Genomic DNA, 24188 nt, shown 5'->3' with positions numbered 1-24188 from the left:
CTTGAAATCTCCCATGCTTGCTGTAAAATATATTCTGGGAGCTGAGGAAAATGAGAGAGGCACCAAGAGCAGCTCTGGACTTTCAAAACCAGCCTTTAAGGGCTCCAGCCCTCCAGAAAAATGCCCAGTGGAATAAAAGGCCTGTCCAGCCCAGCATGTCTGAAAAAAACAATGAAAGCAAGCTCCTTGCATTATGGATGAGCTGTTGGTGCCTTCTACTTAAAGATTTATGCCATATGATTTGTTGCAAAAGGGGGTTCCCTGGACATATCTATAGGGTCTGTTCAGGATACCTCCTTGCCTAATGGAGCAGTTGCACCAGAAAGCCTGAAGTTCTAGTGCATAAGAAGGTAATGTTTCACAGAATGGTGCTGTAACAGTTAACTGCTTGGAAGACTGGATACTGGCAACAATTACTGGATGACCCACATAACTAATCTCAAGAAGTCTGAGATTAATGGGACCGGTTTAAAGAAACAACTATCAAAAACTACTTACACCCTTATTTAAAATGTCTGAAAATGGGAGTTTCATAGGGAAACCATGAGGACAAGCATGGTTGGGCATTGCACCTTTTCTTCATCTTTTTACCATAACTGCATTATTGTTTAAAAGGAGGTCAAAATAGCCCAAAAACACATGCAGTCTTAGAGAGTCAAAGTTGCCAAACATTGTGCGAAGAATCAGCACATTTTATCGCCAATGTTTACACACATTTTCTTCAAACCACCAATTTATGGTTCCAGGAGGTTGTACCTGGATAGCGGAAAAACTCCTTTGAATTCTGAGTGTGGAATTGGAGGTCGTTTCATTAGTTACTTATTTTAATACTGTAAACGCAACAAGATGATAGACGGAGTGCTGAAACATTTCAACCACTCACCCCAGGTCAAGAGATCTGGTTGAATCCATCGTTCTTTTGCTCACAATGTCACCCCATTTCAAACCCAGCCATATGCATATAGGCTTTGACCCTGCCCCTCATGGGTACAGTCCAGCCGAAACTGCCAGGCCAGATCTTCACTTGACTGTAAACAAGCATCCTGGGACCGGTTTAGGGGTTTCACCCCTCATCAGCCAGGCTAGCTTGAATCTAGTCCCACAGCGAACAAGGTACCCATGTCTTGGCCTACCTTTTGCCACTTAAAGCGAACATAGAAAACACAACAAGATGATGGATGGAGTGCTGAAACTTTTCAACCACTCACCCCCAGTCAAGAGATCTGAGATGACTAAAAAATTATTTTGCTCACCATGCCACCCCAGTTCAAACCCAGTCATATGCAAATCAGTCTTTACCCTGCTCCTCATGGGAACTGTCCAGCCCGAACTGCCAGGCCAAGTCCTCACTGGACCATAAACAAGCATCCTGGGACTTGTTTAGGGGTTTTACCCCCGATCAGCTAGGCTAGCTTGTATCCAGTAGCACGTCTGGGCATAAACTTGGCCACTTAGAACAAACATAGCAAACACAACAAGATCATGGACGGAGTGCTGAAACATTTCAACCACTCACCCCAGGTCAAGAGATCTGGTTGAATCCATCGTTCTTTTGCTCACAATGTCACCCCATTTCAAACCCAGCCATATGCATATAGGCTTTGACCCTGCCCCTCATGGGTACAGTCCAGCCGAAACTGCCATGCCAGGTCCTCACTTGACTGTAAACAAGCATCCTGGGACCGGTTTAGGGGTTTCACCACTCATCAGCCAGGCTAGCTTGAATCTAGTCCCACAGCGAACAAGGTACCCATGTCTTGGCCTACCTTTTGCCACTTAAAGCGAACATAGAAAACACAACAAGATGATGGATGGAGTGCTGAAACTTTTCAACCACTCACCCCCAGTCAAGAGATCTGAGATGAATAAAAAATTATTTTGCTCACCATGCCACCCCAGTTCAAACCCAGCCATATGCAAATCAGTCTTGACCTTGCACCTCATGGGAACAGTCCAGCCCAAACTGCCAGGCCTGGTTCTCCCTGGACCGGAAACAAGCATCCTGTGACTGGTGTTGGGGTTTCACCCCCTATTGTTCACAAATGACAACACCACTGTACATAAATACAGGCCCCATGACAAACTGACATTCTCAGGGCACTGGAGGTGAGAACAGATAATCTGAAAAAGATTTTACTGTTAACACATAATACTAATGTGCCACATAAGCGTTAAAAAAAACTTACTATAAAATGTAAGTGTTGCTGAATTATGTTCGTTGAGCCACAATTAAGTGACGTTTTTTAAATAGTACTGATCCTAATGACAGAAGGGGTATAATAAAAAAAATCTTTCATGACTTTTGTCCTCCACAGTGTCATATGCATGTGACAAACTATCATCAGGAAACATCAGCATGCGCAAACACATTCTGTAAACACATTTCTAATGCTGTCACTGCGATTTGAGGAAATAATATCCTGTTGTATCAAGCAAAGACACTTAACAGGTAAGCAGGGGCGTAACGCTGGCCCCTGCAGCCCTTTTGGAGCAGCGGGACCTCCATCCTTCCAGTGAGCCCTCACCACTTTCAAAGGGAGCTCCATTCAGCCCAAAGCCAATGATTAGCTGTGAAATATGGGATACCCAGAGGCCCCCCATCACATTCTGGTGGGGCCCATTATTTTGTGTTAGGCCACTGCAGGTAAGGTTGAAACACGTTTCTATTCTGAGCATCACAAATATGCAACCATGCACGAAAACCTTATTCAGTAACAGCTTCATTAAAACCTTGAGGAAAACAAGGATTTGCGGAGCAAAACAAAATGAGGGCATTAGTTGAGGGTACATGCCGGTAGATGGCGTTGATGTAGCATGTTTTCTCTCTTCTCGCAATGCGACCAAATATCAATATATCCTTAACCTTATTTTATTTGCTCTCCTTCTCTTCGTCCTTCGATAGATCTTACTCATTGAATTGAGGGGTGAAGAACGCTAGGGGTTCAATGTTGGCTACCTAATGAGGACCAGGAATTAGTCAATTCAATTCAAATACTTTATTCAACAATTAAGTTGTAAAAGTGACATAAAACAGTATACACACAATTTCAACACGTTTTTACATTTAAAAATCGCAATATAAAAAGCATATAATAGGATTAGCAGTACGCATGGGTACATTGGTGAACCAACCCATAAAATAATACAATCCAGTCAAATTTCTGATAAAAAGTTACTTTAACATTTGATCGATTTAGACCGAATGGCCCAGGCCCACTTAATGTATTTTGACATTGCAATAGAGATTGTCGGGCTTGGGTCAGTTGACAAGATTCTCATGGCTACCTCATATCTTCGGATGCCCATCAATCGGCAAAAGGGTAATACCCATTTCTTATGTGGGATGGTATAGAGCGGACAAAAGAGTACAAAATGACTCATAGATTCATGCTCGTCCAGACACTTTGGGCATCTACTTTCTGACCCCACTACCCAATGAGATGTAAATGATCGCACCGGAAGTGTGCCTATCCTGAACTGGAAAAAAAGTTTTCGATCAGACGGAACTTCTATTAAACCCCAATACGGTTCCAGTCTGATGTCAGGCTTAAATTCCAAAAATCTGCCAGTTAAAGTAGATGAGCATCCCTTAGTATATGATTCTGAGCCGATCATCTCCCAATATCTATTTTTCAAAGAGACTTTTGAAGGGAAATCTGCATTAGAAGGGTCGTCCCAAATAACTCTCAGTCCCATACGATATAGTAATGATTTAAGAGATTTCAACCATTCTATCTTGTGGGAGGAATCTTTTTCTATAATTTCCTTTAGGCCCATTGCATAATGACTAAGCTCATCAGTTGTCCATACCCTACACCAATATAGCAAAGGACGCAGATAAGCTACGTCCTGCAAAGATTTTAAGCCAAGATCGCGAAAAAGGGGTACCAGGGGGGTGCTCTGGGGAACACCAACAGCTTTCCGGATATACTCCTTTTCCATGGTATTCAACCGCTGTGGATTTTTACCATACCCCCACAGCTCAGACCCATACAGAACCGAACTACGAATCTTCATCGTATATATCTCTAGAAATGGCTCCATTGGCTGAGACTGCGAGGCTTTAAAGCGTTTCATTAGAATACCAGACTGTTGTTGGTGTTTCAGTATCAAAGTTCTATATGGTTATTCCAGTACATGTTTTTCTGCAGTGTTACTCCCAAATATGTAAATGCATCGACCTGTTCTAGTGGGGATCCATTCATAAGAATTGCACCTTTAAATGGTCTATGCATTTTATTGGGTCTAGGACCATTGAGCACCATAAACTTGGTCTTTGCGACATTGATTTCTAGTCCACGCAATAGACAAAACTCTTCGAAGCGCCGCAAGGTAAGCTGGAGGCCACTCGGAGTTTTCGAAACCAACAAAGTGTCATCCGTGAACATGAGGACCGGGACGCGAGCTCCAGCCAGAGCTGGGGCATCCGTGGGGACCCTGGAGAGGAACTCTGCCACCCCGTTAACGAAGAGTGAGAACAGGGTAGGTGCCAAGACACAACCCTGCCGCACACCCCGCTCCACGGGGAAGGATTCGGTAACCTCTCCAGGTCTACCCCAATGTACCCGAGCAAAATTGTCCTCATGTAAGCGGATGACAAGTGCCAGCAACTCCGGTGCCATACCCAGATCCTTGAGTACTTGCCACAGTTTGCTACGCGGGACCAAATCGAATGCCGCCCGCAGGTCGACAAATACTGCGTACAGGACACCTTTGTCTAAAACCACTGTCCTCCAGTACAGTATTAAAAATCTAAAGACCTGATCGATAGTGCTGGTCCTGGGGCGGAAACCAGCCTGTAGAATGCTCAAAATATTTGCATCCTTCATCCAGGACTGGATTTTCCCCAGGACCAGCCGTCCGATAATTTTTTGTATGGCATCTATTAGGCTAATAGGCCTGTAGTTACTAGCCAAAGACTTATCCCCTTTTTTATATATAGGGACTATTTCGGCGCCTTTCCAAGATTGAGGTATGGCCATGCCCTGGGCAATGGCATTGGCCAAGTAGGTAATCTAAAGGCGCCAACTCTGTCTATCATATACGAACACATCTACAGGGATTAGGTCCATACCCGGTGCCCGGCCCAAATTTACAGTATCGAGAGCTCTGTCGACCTCTTTAGCACTAAAAGGTGGCTCACTATAAAAAATGGGTTCATATTCGAACTGGCTATCATCAGTATCCTTAGCATACTGACTTTTAAAAAACTTTATTCAAGCATCCTGGGGGACAGAATTATGTGGACTTTCTATAACTTCCCCCCTTTTCCACTTAAAAATGTCCCAGAATTTCTTTTGGTTCTTTCCGCTACACGCGATCTTAAGATCTTGCCATTCGCTCTCCTCCCACTCCTTTCTGGCGTTCCATTGTACCCTCTTATAATTACTCCGTGCTTGCTTTATTTTGCTCAAATCTATAATTTTAAGCGCTGTTCCTAGTTCTTCCCGTGCTTGCTGGCAATTAATATTAAACCAGTTCTTTTGTTTTTTTTTGTAGAACCGTTTTGCTAGAGTTTTTTCACAGAAATAGTTTTTAAGTTTAGCAAAAAATGTAGTGTGTATATTCTCTACAATTATATCAGGTTGGCTAATATTATAATCCGTCCCCATTAATGACAACACCTCATCCAGACTACTTTTTATTTTGTCGACGAGATCGGGTTGCTGTACAAATTTTTCCCACTTCAGGTGACGTTCAGCATTTGTAAGCTGGACAGGTAGGCCTTCCATAACATTTACTTTTACCATACTTTCTCCCATGCCTGACCTAAAGTAGGCTACTAATGGGTTATGGTCACTTTCGATTCGAGGTTTTACCATCATATCCTCGAGACCATGCCACATCCCAAGGTGGACCAAGATATAATCTATAGTGCTAGACCTAACACCGTTATCAAAGGTTTTACACCTCGCTCTGTCAGAGGGTGTCCTGCCATTTGCCGCCCTCAATTGATTGGTCAGGCAGAGCCCCTTTAGATATAGAGCAGCCTCAGTCCATTTACTTGCTACTTTTATCTCGAGCTGCGGGATGCCCCATCTTAAGTCCTCCTCCTCCGTTAAGTGCAAGTCATGGTGACCCAACGGTTCGAAGGTCGTATTGAAGTCACCTGCTACTAGTGGGAATATATTAATAGATCTTGACTCAACAAGAAAATTAAGTGTTGCTACCACCTCCGATTTTTTACCCCCCGGCAGACCTCTAGCATACACATTATAAATGTCTATGCACGAGTTTGATGGAAAATTTAGTCTTATACCTAGGATATCGTTATGCTGGTTTTGGAAGGGTTGGATTTTACACTTTAGAGATTGTTTGATCCATATAACCAAGCCTCCTACTGGACGGCCCTTTGGCCTTTTGACTGCAGGGACATAGAAGTTCAAATAACCTATCCTGAACACGGGCTCTACCGACCATGTCTCCTGAAAGAGGCAGACGTCATGGTCATCGATGAAATCGGTCCATAAAGGTGACGCTAATTTGGTTCCTATACCAGCCACATTCCAGGATAAATGCGACACCAAGGGCTCCTTTAAGTTGACCTATATTCGTACCAGGTGGAATACCAGCTGGTATTCCCTGTCCAGACTCAGGGCATGTGACTTGCTCTACATCTCTAGTAATATATCTTGTTACAGCAATCGTATTTATATCGCTGTCAGCTCTAAAGTCCGCCATTCTCGACATCTCAGCCAATTTATTTCCATAATCTATCTCAGGGACCGCATACTCCTTTACGAGACTGAAGCAACCACTGTTATATTTCTGTCAATCACAATCAGTCAGTCCTGACAACACATCATATCGATTAAAGGACCTGATATCCCCCATTGGTTGACCCATGTGCACATCTCTCCTTCCAATTGTCCTAAACAGAGGTCGGGGTGATGGAGCATAAAAGTAAGACAATGGCATCGTTCTAACTGGGGATGAAAAATCAACAATCTGGGACCAACCACAAATATGATCAACACAGTGTTTATCCCTAAAATTGACAATAACACAGTCACCCTTAATTGTCTTAGGTTTGCTGCCCACCCAATTTACCCTCCTGGCGAATAAGATTTCGGCTCGCATATTGTCCGGCAATGGCCGTTTAGTATTGAGCCAAAATGTACATTTGTTTTTTAAGGCCCAATACGTTTCCCTAGTGCCGTTTGCCAAAGGTGGAACGCCGGTCAGAACAACTACATATGGGGCAGCCTCGGGGGGAAGATGTATGTCAATCAAATCTGAGGGGGACTGGGTCAAAGATTGTGCCTGTACGGACTGTTCAGCATTGATTGTTAGGGTGGATAAAGTTCCATTAATTCCGTCATCAGCTGGATTAGGTTTTGGGATAATTTTACCGTTTTGCTGGTTGACTTCTTTCACTGTGTCACATTGTTCTGTTGGCTTTTGTATTTCGGTATTTACAGCAACATTAACTTGGGCGTTCTTAGTGCAATTGAATTTGTTACATCCGGTTTGGTCATTGGCACATCCCAGTTGGCTATTCGGTCCACTTCCACCAGCCCGTTGCCGCGCCGTAGACCATGCCAGTTCCATGCACACAAGTCTGCTTTCAATAGACCCTAGCCTTTCATAAATAGGAGCACATGCGTTGTTTAAAATTGTGTCCAACTTTTTCCAAAAAGCTTTGTCTCCCTGTTTCACAGGGTCACCCCCCTCGGGTGACGGGAAATGTTGCCTTCCTTCCTTTATAGTAGTTTGAGGACATGGAACAGCATCTGATCCTAAGCTGACCGTAGGACCAGGGTTCGCCTTTTTAGCTACCATGGGCTGCTGGCCACCTCTGCGTTTATTTTTCCCAGTTAGGCCTGTATACTGTTTAACACAACCCCCCTTGGCGCTACTTGCAGAACGGGTCTTAATGTTTGTTAAAGACTTAGGTTGTAACATGGCAGTATCTGCTGCCGACCCTTCCGCCGTAACATCCAACGCTTCAGGTAGGGGGGGAGTGGGTGATATGGTTACGCTGTTACACACTTCCATCACGGGGGATATTAGCCCCACAGTTGTCAGGGTAGCATGCGTATGACCCGGTGGAGATCTGGAGCTCGCAATGGTTCCCAATGATGATCTCTTATCACATAAAATATCCAGAGACAGTCTTTTTTCGGTTAGCTCTATGTCCTTAGCCAGAGCTGACTGGACACGCACGAGGAAATTATCAAGGGTTCTCATTAAGGCTCCTCCTGTTGAAACCGGGGGCATGCCTTCTCTATTTCCAAGCTTGCTCATTTCAGGCTGAACAAATATCTACAACAAAACCAACTGATAATACAAGTCAAGGATCCCCAGCAAGCACAGTCTCACCTTTCAGATCTTCTTCCTCAGATGTTAGGGGGTGGGCCCTGCCCGGCCTCGATCGGTCATCGCGCCGCGCTTCGTCCCGCGCGCGTCCCGCTAGCGCGAATGCAGGTGCCAATAAGTATGTAGGAGTGGTCTATAAGGGGAGTGGCTGGGAAGAGGACCCAGCTGCGCCGATGGTGCTCCGTGCGCTTAGAATGCTGGTCCTCGCAGTCCCGCCCTCCTCAATGGTCCGTGGCTGTGTGAGTCGTAGCGCCAGTAAACAGGAATCAAGGCACACCAGGAATTAGTAACTAACTTATAAATTTGTAATCAGGTTCAAATAAATTACTCTCAGTACCATTACTTTCAGTACCATACTGTACATATACAGAATGGCAACAGGAAGTCCAAATCTACTAAAGAAATTCAAATGGGGCAAGAACTGACAGACTAATAACTTGGCTTCTGCAATGTAAAACAGTAATAACAGAAGCTGATTTTCTGTAAACAATTTATGATGAATTCTGCTATACATTTTTAAACATATTATCTGAAGCACAGTCCCTGCGAAAAGAACAATTAGACAACACACACAAATAAATTAGTACATGTAATCAATTCATCAAACAATCATTAAGAAGTTAATTGGTTAATTCAAGTGAGCCAGTTGCAGGTGTAGTGTGAAACTACACATTAATATAGAGTAAAAGGTAAAGTTCCCAAAGTCCCAAAGTCCATAATAGTAAATAAATGAAGAAATCATCTCCAATTTGGCAAGTTAAAACAATGGAATAACGACAAAACATTTTGGGTTATGGTTCAGCCGGGAGGCCAAAGAAAGTCCACTAGGCAGGAGGTTCCTGTCTTTTCAGGGGCAAAAAGAGTTTTTAAAGTTCTTGGCAGTCTCAAGCGAGTCAGCCAGCAAGTCAGCAGACCAACCACCTGAAACTCAGCAAAGGAAGAGTCAATTCAGAGAGCCAGGGAGCAAGCTGGTCGGAGAGAAAGAGGCCCCCTTCTCCTGGGTGCAGATATTATAGTTCATCAGTCAGGATGTTCCACCCGTTGTCACACCACCATCGTCCAACATCCATGAGGTAATCATCCACTCATGAGGTGGCATGAGAAATGACTATCCATTTCAGGCACATGGTTAAAACACAAAAGTCCATTCCTTTCTACATGCAATATGTATCAAGTCTCTTCATGACTCATGACAAAGAACAAGAATGCTACATCAGTGTAAACTAGAGCAAAATACCTTCTCATAGACATCATGAGAAAGTGCAGGCCTAAAGAATGAAGTCAAGTTAATTCACATTGAAAGCAGTATTAATGTACGTTTCATTGGAAAAAAGTAAATAATTCCTTAATCAAATATTCTATTCAGTTTAAATGTCATAGATTTTCAAAAGAGGCTTGTTAAATAGTAAATGTAGCCTGCTGCTATATATATTTGAAAATACATGTGTAACATATATGCATACATTTAGTAATCATTTACGTTTTAGGAAATTTTAGACTCCTCTTGTATAAGCAACGTCTGGAAAGTTTCAGCTTTCTAACTTTAAGCACAGCAAATTTGCACCAACTTCAATAGTGTTCTTCAGAAAGACTAGAGAAATAGTTTTCTAGCATCTCAATTTAAATTCCTCGTGTAAATCATTATAGTTGTAAGTAATCTTAGTAATGTTTCATAACTATATTTTCATACATTTATTATTATTTTCATACATTTATTATTAATAATTATTACATTTTGAAAGTAAATGCATAGCTGTTGGACTTGGTCCTTTTTGCAGGGTCATCCCTGAACTTTTTGCCTTCCTCCTATATTTTTTCTGACCTGTTGTTGGCTGTTTTATAAATCTGGGCACTTTACCACTGCTGACCAGTGTTAAATTGCATATGCTCCCTATTGTAAATTGATGTATGGATTAGTGATTCCATGATTGGCTGGTTTGGTTTACCTGTACAGTGCACCAGGAGTGCCCAGGGCTGGTAATCCAAATGCTGCTGGTGGGCTTACAGCACTGGTTTTACCACCCACAGAAGCAGCCTGTGAAAGTGTGTCTAAGGCTTGCCATTGCAGAGCCTGTGTGCAGTCTGGTACTGCCATGCTGACTGGGCAAGTACACCCCCTTTCCAGTCCCTAAACCTTCCCTTTTCTTCATATCAGACACCCCTATGGTAGGCCCAAGGGCAGGGTGCATTGTAAGTATAAGGCAGGACAAGCCCTGATGTGTGTGGCATGTCCTAATAGTGAATTACAGCCATTTTCGTTTTTCACTATTGCAAGGCTACCTGTTCCCCATAGGCCAGAATGGGCAGTTAGATTATTACATCTTATAATCCTAAGTGACTCAGGGAACATGGTAGAAATTCAAGTTTAGTATGCCTGAACTCAGAATGATAAAATACATCTTTTAGTGAAGTTGGATTTAACATTCTGTGTTTGAAAATACCACTTTTAGAAAAAAGATATTTTCTTGTCTAACCATCCAAACCTGCCTCTGCTAAGTTGTGTATTCCTTGTCTGGAGTTTGAGTGACAGGGGCTGGGAAATTCCCAGAGACAGGGTGAGTCACCACAGGGCTGAATAGAGAGATCTCCATGTAGATGGGTGGGAGGAGTTGCACCTGGGACCTGAATAGGGCTGTGATTTCCCTCCACAATGCTGGCTCCACCTCCTGTGGTGCGTCTGATGGCCCTGGCCTACACCGTCAAAGGAAAGAAGGAGTCTTGTCAACAAAGTGCTCCAGGACTGACCAGAACTGGTTTGGGCTAGGCAAAGGCCCCTCTGCCTTCAGAGAACAAAGAGAGACTGTGTATAAAAAGGGGGACCCAGACCCCAGAACTTTAGGTCACTTTGGGAATCAAGAAGAAACCTTTGCTGAGGAGTGGAACCAGAAGAAACTGAGGAGAGACTATCCATAAGCTGAAGTGCTGCTTGGGGGATTGGTCTGCAATGGTTGCCTCACTGTCAAAGAAAGGAGAAAGGACTTTGTGTGCACTTCATTCAACTTGTGAAGTATCTCCAAGGGCTTGGAAGTCTCAGGGACAACAGACTTCATCCACCAGCTCCCCAAGAGTTCTTTGGAAGTGCCTGTTGTTTTGCGAGGCTTTCTGAGGGCGACTGCGGGCTTTCTGAGGGACTGCGTGTCGCAAGGAGCTGGAAGCGCGACTCGCAAACAAGAAGCATTTCGCCGAACTGCCGCTTCACAACACGAAGCGCATCACATCGCCGGATAAAAGGATCAACGTCGCAGCAGGCGCCGCCGCATCACCGGGAAGAGTGTCGCAGAAGAATCGTTGAGTCATCGTAGGTCCACTGAAGCACCTCGCATTGCCAGGGGAGAGGATCTACGTTGCAGCAGACGCTGCCGCATCTCCGGGAAGCGTGTTGCAGGGCCTGTCGCAGCTCATCGCCGGAGAAGAGGATCGACATCGCAGCAGACGCCGCCGCATCTCCGGGAAGCGTGTCGCAGGGCCTGTCACAGCTCATCACCGGAGAAGAGGATCGACGTCGCAGCAGACGCTGCCGCATCACCGGGAAGAGTGTCGCAGGGCCTGTCGCGGCTCACATCGTTGTGGAAGCAAATCGCATCGCCAGGGGAGAGGATCGACGTTGCAGCAGATGCTGCCACATCACTGGGAAGCGTGTCACAGGGCCTGTCGCAGCTGGCATCATGTGGAAGCATCTCACATCGCCGGAGAAGAGGATCGATGTCACAGCAGACGCTGTTACATCACCAAGAAGCATCAAGAAGAAAGTGCCATCTTTGTTTCTTTGCACCAGATCTTCAACGCATCACCGTTCTTGCGTGTAAGGGACTACCGCATCACCTTCCCTGCAACACTATCGTTGCCTTGCGTTACGCATCTTAAGGTAGTGTCGCACTTACCATATTAAGAGAACTAAGCTAATTCTACCATTTTAAACTACAGCATTGTGGATTTTTGTCGTTTGTGGTCTTGTGATAAGTCTATATAAAGAATACTTACTTTTGATATAAAACTTGTGTGGTGTCCATCTGTAGAATTGTCACTTGATTACTGTATGTGTTCACAAATGCTTTACAGACTGCCTCTGAGATAAGCCTGTCTGCTCGTGCCAAGCTACCAAGGGGGTGAGCAGGGGTTATTTTAGGAGTATACCCCCTTACCGTAACTAGACACAAGGGTCCCCATTTGTCAAAGGTACCTACCTCTGCCAACTAGAGACCCCCAAATCTAACAATAGCTGTTTAGAATGTTTAGCAGGATTCCACAACCTTTATGAAAATCAGTATTAGACATATTTAGTAAAACATATGTTTTCAACTAATTCTAAAATCTAAGCACTCCTTTAAGGTACATGTATTTTATTTACTCATAATCATTGACATTCTTCTAAAACTGTGTGCAAGGTGCACATTTAGTTTATATGTCTGTTATCATTCTCATTGTGTATTTAAATGTGGTGTAAAGAATGAACAGTTTTACACGGCATCAGCGACTACCCACTTTCCCATCCTGCCAAGGCATTGAGCCCCACATAAATATGATGAACTCGCCCGGTGTAATTTTCAGACACCGGGACATATTCAGCAGCGCTTGTACATTGTATTTTTTCATTAGGAGAAGCAATGTTTAGGCAACAGGGATTTGCTATTCTAAGTTCCAGCTAGGCCCAAAACAAAGGCCGAATTTAAAGGGCCATCAGACCTCCTTTTGTTCAAGTATCCTGGCTGGCAGCTTATCTATCTGGCACCTCACACCCTGCAAATGGAATGAAGAGGAAACGAAAGCACAAAGCTTATCACTTCACAAGTACTTAAGAGAGGCATGGGTTTTTTTCTCCTATCTCTGTATATAGGAGATATGCATGCACTGTAAGAATGTGAAATGTGTTGTTCTGTCCCAGAATTTACACAAATAATAATTTAAACATCACTATTTGATTTTGTTTCATTTATAGTGCCACTCATCCCAATTGAGGGTGTCAAAGAGCTCTCCATCACACATACACATTATACAGTGACAATAAATCATTTGTTTGTAAATCATAGGATGTGTTACATAAGACAGTGAGGGTTGCAAGATATAGGAATCACATGTACTCCACAGATCACTTTTTCATATTAGAAGGATTACAATTTATGAACCACAAGTAACAAATGTATCTCTGTCCTAAAAACAGTAACCCACTTGACCATCTGCATAAAATATTAATCTGTCATCGGTGTGTTACATGATGTGCTTTACTGGAGACATATTAACCTTCTATGCTACTTTGATTCAAAATTGGGACTACGCAAAACACAGATCTCTGCAGCAAATATGTTAACCATCAGAGTTATCTTGCCATTATTATTGTTCCCTGGGGTACTTGGCACACAGATCTCTGCAGCAGATCCTGAACCTGATAAGATATTTTAAAATCCACACTTGCATTCAATTAAGCAAACAGATCTACTGTCATGCTTCTCCTTGTTGCCAATTTCTTTGTGGCAGATTTTTAAAAAATAGATGTATAAGTTGAAGCCCAGATCTTATATCGGGGTTGCATCATTTTTTTGGCACAACTCGAACACACACTCACGTTTGTTATGTTTTGCAAAGCTCTAAAATGTACTCATGACAGACCTGCTAAACAAATGAGTAAGGTCATAAGATCTGATGTCACTTCTTGTGGTGTCACTTACTGTGAGGACATGGGTTGTGATGCCACTTCCTGTGATGACACTTGCATCTCACATGCAGTGATGTCACACACCATGATGTCACTTGTATGCTGCTTAACTGGTTAGTCCCTCCACTTCTTTTTTCGAACTTGTGCCCTGACCAAAAGGAAAGAAGAACAGGAGGGAAGGAACAGAAAAAAGAGAAAATGAGAAAAAGAGAAATACATCACATCCTTCCTTTTAAAGAAATGTAAAGAAGAAATCATGCAACAATGAATAAGAGAACTCTCTATGAAGGAGTCCTAACTGTAGCAGATGATTTCACAGATTGAGCAATTGAAACATCTGCAAAATTGTCAATAACATTCAAAGCATTAGCAGGTTCTGACATAGTACACACATTACTTCTTTCCTCCTAGATTAGAGGGGAATTGGAGCTAATATCATGACCACACAGGGTATTTCCAACATCATCAAACAGAAGGCATACACATCTTTTTTCTCAATATATAGTCATTTTCCAAACAAACCTTCATCACACACATTGATCTTAATCTTTAATGCTCCAGCACTTCCCATCATGGAAAATGCACTTCCTTCATTGATTTTCAGAATTCTTTCCAGTTTAATGAATTTGAAACATCCTTTTCCAACATATCTAGGAATTCTGATCTTAACAAGCTCTCCCAACTTAAGGTCTATAGGCTTAGTTTAATGCACAACATCATATCGAAGTTTGGATTAAATTTGACAGGACATTTCAGCGCTCTCAATCCTGTTTTGTGTGAGATTTCATGTGCAGCCATTAACTCAGTCACCTCTTGTGACCTCAGTTGCACCTCATTATCTGTGACTAAAGTTACTGGTATTCTTTCTTACTTAACACAATAATCAAAATCAATACCTATAGAGGTAGTAATGCTGTCAACAAACTTAACTTCAGGCCATTTCGAATGATAATCTATATGTACAATAGCGAATCTCAAAGATGGCATAAGTCTGTTGTACTGTCCCAAAATATCTAGTTCTAGTTTTTGCACAGCATGTTGTGGCCATGAGACAGACTGCATGACAGGAGTACAAAATAATAGTGCAATCCTCACAACCTCTAACGTAATGCTCTGCATCTGCATCTGCATCCACTGTAGGCCACAAAAATTGTGTTCTCACAAGCAGCACTTAAAATGGATATATAGAATTAAAGAAACACACTATTTAGAGTACCTTTTTGCTCCTGAGAAGTGCAGGTACTCTTTCATTAAATGTATTGCAATAGTGCTGAGAAGTGCAGGTACTCTGGGTTTCAAATTAAGAAGTATAGTTACTCAGTACCGGACAGTACCGTCCGATTTAAAGCACTGCTCACAAGGTTTTTCAAAGCATATATTTCCATATGACCTCTATGACTGGTGTCTGCACACCCTCAGGAGGGATACACTTGTCAAAACACAAAAGAGCCCTTGGGTCTAGAGAGAGCGAGAGAGAGAGACGTGTCGGCTGACGAAGGACGGTGAGGGATGAAGTGCAAGTGATTGAGCGAATTAAAACTAGCTACAGGGTTTACCACATGTCTTTATTCAGGCTGCCATGTGCTACGGTTAAAAGACAAAGGACACTACGGGAAACATTAGACCCAGTCGTGCAAGATTGGGTCTAATAGTTCCCGTCGTTGCACTGCGTCCCTCACCACATCTTGTAAGCTTGCGCTGGGTTTTAGTAATAACCCCTCTGACAAACCACACATCCCTGAACTCCTCCCTCTCAGTGAGGGGCTCGTAGCCCGCACCATGACTAGGTTTCAAGGTGCAAGGAGGCTCCCTAATGATGAAGCATGCCACTTCTGGTGGGTGAGGGAAAACGTCCTTTAAAGGGACGCCTTCTTCGTCGGCCAACACGTCTCTCTCTCTCTCTCTCTCTCTAGATCTGAGGGCTCTTTTGTCTTTTGTCTATTGAATTAGGGGAGTTTGCCCTCGCAGGTTTATAAACCTCCTCTGGCCCTCTTCTTGAGTTTCGGGATACACTTGCCTCCATGAAAAACAAGGTCATCCAATACACTTGTCTCATGGGAAACTTGATGAAAATATTATAGAGAACCCCGTAAAGTTTTAAGTGATGGGCTCCCTTTATTCACATATTTCTTAACTAGTTATGAATGCCATCCTTCTGATCTTCAGATTTCCTCATACCTTAATTCAAGAGAGACCCACACAAGGGACACACTTCATGCATGTTAGCAACTACCTCCACTGCTTTATTATCATCATCATCATATCAGTTTCAGTTTCACCACTTTAAAATGGCCAACAAGATAAATAGTTAAATAGTGTGCATTAAGATTTTGGTTTCCAGGAACATATACAGTTTCAAAACAGGTTCCTCACAATTTGTAACACAGATGTACAAGGCATGCAGTAGCAGACAAGGGGACAGTGTATGTAAAAGTGGTTTATTGTCAGTTTGAAGAAAAAATGTACTACCTCAAATAAAGTGTCTAAAATGGTTAATTGTCCAGGCACATGCAGGTGGTTCTCTCTCTATTACCACATTGCGTCTTTCAGTTTTTTTTGCTTTTCAATACACTTTTATTTACTTTTTTCCAGATTTAAAAACTGGACATCAATACAGTGATCTTAGCAGAGGTACAAAGAGAAAGAGATATGTAGAATATCAGAACTGCCCCTTTGGGTAAGCAATGTGGCCAGTTGTTTAGTAAAGGTTCCTGGGTTTAACCAGTAACTCTTGGCAGTATAATTAACAGTGCTAAAGTGAAGGTGCCATATCCTATTTTAAAAACAGATAAAGGCAAAAACGTTTTGGTTCCATTATTTCCTATGTAACAAAATTTGAAAAATTAAACAGACTCCTTTCCCCCATCCCCTCCGTTGAATCTCATCACAACAGTTATGCACACTCATGGGGCTAGTTAGTAAGATTTTTGAGCAATTGTACCACAAGATGTATAATATTACTGTATAGGGAAGCATCAGGTGTCCTAGTGAGATCTGATATTATATGTCGTAGCCTGAAGGATCCTGGGAGGATGGCAATGGTCTGTCCCTAGGGGATCTCTGAGCTGCTATGAGAGCTGGTGGGCAACTGCCACCAAGTGTCTAGGGTGGTTGAACATCTTTTTTTGTGTGTTACTTGAAGTGATACATTATCATATTCCAGTAGAGCACCAAAGGATGCTTCTTTAGACCAAGCATCTCTTCTCTGCACAGGGCCATACTTTCTGCATGTCCCCAACAAACACTACTGTCCTCGACTGTTGTGTTTCAATTTTTTATTGAAATTTACAAAAGAATACATATAGTATAATAACTGTTTGCATTATCATACAATAAATATATAAGAAAATTGTTATATATAAGCATATCATAAAACGTTCTGAATAATTAATCATATTATATAATTTAATAAATACAAAAACAGATCCATGCAAAAACAAATATTTGACTTTATATTGAGGCCATAAAAGATGGAATTACGGGAAGGGGGGAGGAGAGAGAAAGGGAAGGTAAAGAAGGGAACACAAAAGAAAACGATAAATGAAAATGTACACAAATATAAGACATAATGCTATATAAAGCTATATAAATATGTTCCTGAGAAAAGAAGATACTCTAGAAAACCAATAAGAATAGAGAAAAGATGAATATAAGGGATAATAATTTCACTTGATGTATAAATATATATTAAAAGATGCAGAATTATATGTAAGTGTTCTGGTGAGTAGCTATTAAAAACAACAACAAATAATAGGTAGACACAATATGTATTAAGATTTATTAACCACCAATAATGAATGATGAATGAGAATGAAAAGGGATAAGAATTAAATTACTGCGTATATGGGTCATTAATATTAGCATCAGTATTTAAAGCTAGAAAAGGTGACCATACTCGAAGAAAGAGATCAGATTGATCCTGTATGTTGTATATAATACGTTCGTAGGAAGCTGTTTGAATCATGGCCACCATCCATATTTCTTGTGATGGTGGTTGAGGTGACTTCCATTGCCGTAGTATACAAATTTTGGCTGTAGCTAAGGCTGTGTGTAAGAGTCGGGCTTGTGGTTTAGAGAGTGATTGTGATTGACGTGTATCATGCAGAAGAATGGTAGCATGCGAAAGTGGAGTTTGTAGAGGCATCGTGGAATGTAAGGTTTTACCTATATAATTCCAAAAGGGTTGGATCACTGGACATCCGCAAATGATATGAGAAATGTTACAAGACGTACTATCACATCTCCAGCAGTTTGAATGGGGAAGCAAGCCAGCTTTATGCAGTTTTGTTGGTGACCAGTGCCAATCATGTAAGATCTTGAATAAGCAAAATTTCAATCGTGCTTCACGTGCACCCTTGTTGAGATTGTTAAGAATGTCAGACCATTCATTATCAGTATAAGAGACTGATAATAAGGTTTGCCATTTAGTACGTAAAGTTTGCGATAAGGGTTGAGAAAAAAGATGCGAAGTGAGAGTTTGGTAAAAGCCAGATGTAGCTCCTTTCATCTTACCCCAAGTGTGGAGATATGTTACAATTGGTGAGTCAGGCAAGAGCCATGGTGGAGGTCGTAGACTCCTCCGTAAGGATTGTCGTAACTGGTTGTATTTTGAGACTTGTATATCAGGCAAATGGAATTCTTCCTGCAGTTGGGCAAATGATTTAATATCTCCGTTTGAAAAAAGTTGATCTAAGGTGGAAACACCTGCTGTTTCCCAAATAGGCCAAGATATTGATTGTCTATTAATTCAAATTGCAGAATTATTCCATAATGGGGCTTTTCTATGAAGATGAGGATGTGAGCCCAGTAAGCGGTGTGCCCTTTGCCAAGCAGCTCGCATAGCCGACAAAATAGGATTAGTGGTGGAGTCTCGGGGACGAAATTCCGAGCCGTATAAAACAGAAAGACCTGCATTTGTTAATGAAAGGTGGCGTTCAAGATGTACCCACTGTGGTGTATCCGATGAATGTGAAAGCATATATGACATTTGAGAAAGCTGTAATGCCAAAGCATAATGCTCCACTGAGGGTAGACCTATTCCTCCATAGGAGCGATGAGCCTTTAGTTTTGAAGCTGAGACACGGGGTTTGGCAGAGTTCCATATAAAGGATTTTATCTTAGAATCAATTGAACGTAGCGTGGTTAAAGGGATTTGAATAGGAAGCATCCCGAGGACATAAAGAAAACGGGAAAGAGTAACCATTTTCACGGCTTGAACCCTTCCCCACATTGAGAGACCCAGTGCCTTCCATTTTTCAAAATCACGTTGCATTTGAGCGATGAGGGGATTGAGATTATCCGTAACCATACTCTCTAGGCCTTTGTTCACTAGTATGCCTAAATACTTGAGATGAGAAGATTTCCATTGAAAAGGAAAACCTTGAATGGCCGCTATTGTGGTCCCATTCGAGATGGGCAGTGCTTCGCTTTTGTTCCAATTAATTTTGTACCCAGAAATGGAGGAGAAGTCATCTATTATTTTTAACACAGATGGTAAAGAGATGGAGAGATCTGTGAGTCTAAGGAGAATATCATCTGCGTAGAGATACATTTTGGATTCTCCTGTCGGAAGAGAAATGCCCTTAATATAAGTACATTGTCTTAAGGAGGCAGCCAACGGTTCCATGGCTAGAAGAAAGAGTAACGGGGAGAGGGGGCAACCCTGACGAGTACCTCGATTGATAGAGAATGGATCTGAGATAAAGCCCCCACAATTTACCTTTGCCAAAGGATTTTTGTACAACAAGCGTATTTTGTTTATGAATTGATCTCCCAGGCCGAATTTTTGTAACACCCTAAAAAGATAATCCCATTCAATTCGATCAAACGCCTTTTCCGCCTCAAGCGACAAGGCCAAAGCGTCATCCGGAAGATTCTTGGCATACCATAGTGTGTGGGCAAGAGTGCGAAGATGGTTCCTAGAGGAACGCCCCGGAACAAATCCTACTTGGGTATGATGTATGAGAGATGGGATAACCTTACGCAAGCGAGAGGCCAGAATGCTAGCTAGAATTTTGATGTCACAATTCAATAACGATATGGGACGATAGCTGCTACATAATAAAGGGTCTTTGCCAGGTTTAGGTAACACAGCAATAATAGCTTTATTAGATATAAGGCCCAAGGAGGCCTCACCCTCTGCCTCTTGGAACGCGAGTAAAAGAGAGTCAAGCACATGCACTCCTGCCCAACGATAAAACTCTGCAGGAAAGCCATCCTCTCCTGGGGCCTTATGAGATGGCAATCCAGCAATTGCATGCGATATTTCTTCCCTGGTAATTTCACATTCCAATAAGATTCTACCTTCATCTGACAAACAGGGTAAGTTTACGTTTGTAAGAAAAGAATCCAATTTGTCAGTATCAAGTTGAGTTTCAGCAGTGTAAAGAGACTGATAATACTGGGCAAATTCGTTAACAATATCTTGGGGTTTAGTTAGAGTAACACCGTTCATTGACTTAATGGCCGGTATGGCCATAGCTGCTTGCTGCTGACGTAGCTGGGCTGCTAATAATCTTCCCGCTTTTTCCCCCTGCTCATAATGTCTCCCTTTCATTCTATGCAAGGCGTGTTCTACCTTAGAGGTAAAAAGGTTATTTAAAGCCATACGAGCTTTTTCCAGTGATTTACGATGTGGTATCGTTGGATTAAGTGTATATAATCGAGTATAAGACACAATATCTTGCTCCAATTCTTTTTGCCTCTTAGCATTTTGTTTATTAAACTGCGCTGCATCTCTCATAAGCTGCCCGCGGATAGTAGCTTTTGCCGCCGCCCAAAGAGTTCTGTTGGAGTCAACGGACCCTTGATTGACTGACATAAAGTCTTGAAAATGGGATTGTAATAACATTTTGTTTTTGGGTATCCTATAATGTTGAATGTTTAGACGCCAGGGTTTGCGACCTGGCTTAGATAAACCAGTTTGTAAGGAAAGTAGAACTGGAGAATGATCAGAGATCGCTGCCTCCAGTATCTGAGAGTCCTGTGTTATTTGAACTACATTCTGGGAGATTAAAAGTAGTCCAAACGAGAGAGCGTGCCATGCGTAGGGGAAGTGAAGGTATAGTCCTTATCCATCGGGTGAGAAAGTCGCCAATGGTCTACCAAACCATTATCTGCCACCACATCGTTCATTAGAGCTCTATCTGCCGCATTTGTCTTATCTAGAGGGCCTGTCTTGTCAAGGACTGGATCACGTACTAGGTTCCAATCTCCACCGATGAGAAACTGGGAAGCACCTATTTCAGTTAAAAGGCGGTTTAGTTGAAGGAGAAATGATCGTTTTGCCCCCGTGGGAGCGTAAATTGAGCCAACACATATATGTGTTTCACCAATGCGAAGTTTGGCAAAGACATATCGTCCATCTGGATCTATCCAGGATTTCAAGACTATCACTGGTAAGGATTTACGGATAAGAATCGCAACTCCACATTTGCGGGTAGGTGTCGCATCTGGATCTGTTCTCTTCTGTATGCTGCTGTGTATATCCTTTCCCACCCAGTCTCTTCTTAATTTTTCAGACTCTTTAGCGTCAAGGTGGGTTTCTCTAAGGAGAGCTATATCCACATGTTTGGACTGTAAATAAGAGAGTGTCTTTTTTCTTTTAATATAATGTGTCAATCCATGAACATTCCATGTTATTACTCGGAGATCGTGTGAAGTGGCCATGTCAGATAAGAATAGGAAAGATTAGCGATACGAATTTAATAAAAATGCCAGAATGTGATGTAGTAAATTAAGAAATTGATATAATGTTGCTGTATAAGTGAAAGGAGTGAAAAAAGATATGAAGAAAGGAAAAAACAAGAAAAAGGAGGGAAAGGAAAATAGAAGAGGGGAAAGAAAGGAGAAGAAAAAGAAAAGAGAGGTAAGGGGATAAAAAGGTGGATAAAGAGAGAAGAAGAAAAAAAAAAAAAAAAAAAGAGAAAGGACCTTGGACCGTAACAAAGATCAGGTAAATAATAAATGAACCAAATGGGTAATGCTGTTTGATGAGAGAATATATGTGTGGAGATAACTAGAGATGTGTTCAACAGAAAGAATAGTATGTAGTATAAATGACAAAGGGAGAGGTAGGGAGGAAAGAGTGCCAAATATAAAAAATGGCACAAGGGACCTCAGGACGTTTAACCGCGGGTCCAAACACTAATGGACTGCTGCCACGAGGAGGGGCCCCATCAGGAGAGTGAAACAGTGGTTGACAAATATAGATCCAAATATGTCCATAAAATGTATATAATAACAGATTCTTATTATGAATAAGAAATATAACAATATATTGTAATATTGTAACATTAAAAGCTATGGATGACCTCTTGTATTCAGGAGGATTACTATGCTTATAAATAAATAAATAAATAAATATTACATAGAGATAAAAAAAGTAACACTACTAACGATTAAAATTAATTATTTGATTGAAAAGTATAATAATAACAATCTTAAAAAGCATTAATAAATTCAGAGAATATATACTATATGTATGGGAAAAGATATAACAGTAAATTTGGATTTAAAAACAGTATTACTAACATTACGGAATCAATAAAAGAGAAGAACTAAACAATATAGACCTATCATTAATCATAAGGCTCACGTATCGAATGTAAAATGTAGAAGCAGGAAAGTTATTATAATTCATATGAAGACATATCAAAGTATTATTAAAGAACATAACTTCATAGTATAATTGTGAGACATATTATTGAACCATTAGAATATTGAATTGAAAATAAAAAATAAAATAAAGATGAAATAAGGGAAGAGGGTGTTGTAACCTTGTAGATAAATAGGTAATATGTGAGGAATTAAGAGATTGAGATAGTCAGCATGAAGAGTTGTAACAGTCACAATCCTAAAGTAAATTAATAAGTACCAAGAATGTCAATCAAATATGTGTAAAACAGTGAGAGGGATAGACCAAATGTTTAAAGGCAATATAATTAATATAATAAATGTGATGAAAAAAAAAATGGAGAAAAAAAGAAAGGAAGAGCAATAACAATAAAGAACAGTACAATAACTGTATTATTAAACAAACTGATGACGATATACCTTCTGTTCCCCATTTGTATCATGAGTTCTTTAAATTTGATCTAACACCTAAAAGAAAATGGGTGTGCAGACAAAGCTAAATCTGAACAAAAGTATATTTAAACATTAAATCATCCACATTCTGCGTTTTAAGTAGATATTAATACTCATCTGTCCACCGGCGAGGTATCATCTTCGTTTCTTGTATGTTATGAGTTCATTAAGGATGATTAATCATCTAAAAGGATGCAAGTATGAGCAGAAATTAATGGTGATCAAAATTGTAGAGAGGTACTGAATCACCAACATTCTACATCCAAAGTAGATTTTAATGGTGATCGGGATTTATCTCAATGTTGTGCCTTTGTGGTAAATAATTTAATTACCGGGACTTAATTTGATGCGGAAAATCTATAATAATAGCTCAGTAAAATAAGAGGCAGAATCCGTGGTATTAGAGGTTCGGAACGGGCTTTATTCCAAAATCAATTCGAATTGAGGACTCCATATTCCATCACCACGAAGGTTCAGGAAGTGAAGGACCCTACTTTATTGACAAGTAATCATTTTTATACAATAGGCATTACAGTGAAACAGATGCCGGAGGCGTAACAGTTGATAACAAAGATAAGAACATACATGCGTAACTAAAGTGGGTGTAACTAAAGAACGTCATCAGGTATGATGTCATAAATGGGTGGTTCCATGAAAGAATTTCGCAATGTCAGCAGAAATACTTGGCAGAGATGCGCGCGCAGCAGCATGACGTGTGATTGACGTGCAACTAGGGGATGAAGGGGACTTGACATTTAGCTCTACATGTGGAGACAGAAGTCTGGGGTTATGTCAACCTAATCCCAAATCATATCTAATATCCTATGTTTAAAGAACTGTGTTATCCAGAAAGAAAGGTTTCTTAGGATAGAATCTTATTCTATACTGACTATACTGTCCGTTAGTGCGTGTACAAGCGTCTAAGTGTCTACACTAGATGCGAGGGCAGAAATCTTCCATAGTAATAGGGCTATGAATTACTTGCATGAAGACAGAGAAGCCGGGCCCTTTGCTCGGTAGCTGGAAGAATGTTTACTTAAACTACTAGACAGGAATGTATTGGATAGGGAGCGGAGCAAAGCAGATAATCTTGAAGGTGAAATACAGTTTTTGGCAGGCAACAGGCTGGAGT

The sequence above is a fragment of the Triturus cristatus genome, chromosome 1_1 (genome assembly GCF_964204655.1).
Source record: "Triturus cristatus chromosome 1_1, aTriCri1.1, whole genome shotgun sequence".
Taxonomy (NCBI): domain Eukaryota; kingdom Metazoa; phylum Chordata; class Amphibia; order Caudata; family Salamandridae; genus Triturus; species Triturus cristatus.
This window is presented reverse-complemented; position numbering follows the sequence as displayed.